Below are 2,500 nucleotides of genomic sequence, written 5' to 3'. Positions count from 1 at the left end.
ATAAATAATTGATAAAAATACATAAAATCTATATAGAATATAAATCACTATAACTATAACTATCAATAAATACATATACTATATCCCCTTATGTCCTATGTATGAATATATATATATATCTAACTCATATCTAACACTCACACCCTTAACAGTAACTAACAACTCTAACTCACTCTCTCTAACTCACACACTCACAATAAACACTATACAAATATTTTTCTATCACTCAACTCCCAAACTCACACTATCAAAATCTCACAATCTAACTATATAATATCTCTCTATCAACTCTCATAAGACTCAAAACACCAAACCAACCAAATAATAGTACATTAAGAAAAAAAGGACCTCCAGTAAACATCCTATTCCGCTTCCCGTCACTTTTTTCACCTCCAGCGCGCTTTCTTCCCCTTCCTCTCCTAGCGATTTCACCCGAGCAGCCGGCACAACGACTCATCCGCATCCGTCGGCCGGGGACGTTGCCCGCCCGGGATTCCCCTTCGCCCTCGGGAAATATCTTCCTAAATACTAAAACACGAAATGGGACACTGAAAGCTTATACACTTACACACACGCACGCACACAAATACACACATATACACATACAAACACACACACACAAACACACACACACGCAGGCACACAAATACACACATATACACATACAAACACACACACACACACACACAAACACACACACACGCAGGCACGTATGCACACACATACACACAAACACACACATACACACACACACAGACAACACACACACCCACATACACACACACACACACACACACACACACACATATATATATTTATATATATTAAATATAAAATATATATAAATATATATATTTTTATATATATATATAATATATGTATATTATATATATATATATAATTATATAATATAAATATAAAATTAAATATATATTTATAGTTAGAATATAATATAAAAAATTATATTATATATATTCTATAATCCCATATATATATAAATATATAAATAATTATATATATTATAAATAAATATATAAATATATATAAATAATACTATATATATATTTTTAAAAATCATAATTATATACTATATATCCCATTATACCAAAAAATAACATATAACATATAATTAAAAAAACATATTATAAATGATATATGTATAAAAATATATAAAATATATTAAATATATTTAAAATTTAAAATATAATAAAATATAAAGTGAGGGGTGTGTGTGGTGAAATTTATCTAAATATATAATAAATATTATATATATATATATAAATATATAAAAATTAAATATATATAAAAAAATATATATTAAAACCCTATATTATATATATATAAATATAATATATTTCATGTAAATATTTATAAATCTATATAATATATAAAATTATTTTATACATATATAAAAAAAAAAAACTAAATATAAAACCAAAACCCCCTATTTTAATAAAAAATAACTCAAAACAATCAACAATGACTTATAAAAAACATAAATCTCCCCACAATTTAAAACACAAAAATCATCCAAACCCTGACACCCAACTAATAATAACAACAAAACACACAAAAACCAACCCCAAACACAAACAATTAAAAACACCCATACACCCCACAAAATAAAACAACAAAAATCATAAAACACCCCTGTGGAACCACAAAAAAACAAACAACACAAAAATACTAAACATAGTCTTTCACACCAACACACAAAAACCCACACTCAAAAAACCACTCACAACATTTCCCCAAAAACCACCCACCACCCCCCACACACACAACCCACACACACACTCAACACACACACCACCCACCCACACACACAAATAAGATTTATAGATATGTATTAAATATATACACCCCACCCACACACACACCCATACACACACACACCACACAACACACCAACACCCACACACAAACACACACACCCCCCACCCACACCCACCCACACACACACACAAAAACCCCACACACAACCCACAAACCATACACACACACCCCCCCCCCCCAACCACAACACACCACACCTAAAAACAACAAACACACACCCCACCACACACACACACACACACACCACACACTAACACACCACACACACCCCTTGTTATATAATATTTAAATATTATAATATAATATATATTCTAACCACCACCCCAAACACACCACACACACACCACACCACACACACCACACCACCACACCACACACTCCAAACCAAACACACCTCCCCAAACTCCAAAATATTTTTTGGTTGTAACAAATATCAAACAAAACTCCCCCTCCCTCTCACTCCCAAAATAAAAACAATAAAAACATTTAAAAAAAAAAACATCAATAAAAAAGAAACATTTTCAAAAATAAAAAAACTCTACAACTCAAATAAAAATCAAACAAAAAAAAAAAAAACACACAACTCAAAAAAACTCTAAAATACCTTCCCACACCCAAACACCACACCAAATAACCAACTAACCCCCCCCCCACCCCAAAAACA

Source organism: Penaeus japonicus, unplaced genomic scaffold (assembly GCF_977035675.1).
Source record: "Penaeus japonicus unplaced genomic scaffold, GWHDUDI00000001_assembly GWHDUDI00000009, whole genome shotgun sequence".
NCBI classification, from domain to species: domain Eukaryota; kingdom Metazoa; phylum Arthropoda; class Malacostraca; order Decapoda; family Penaeidae; genus Penaeus; species Penaeus japonicus.
Note: the sequence above shows the minus strand (reverse complement) of the source record.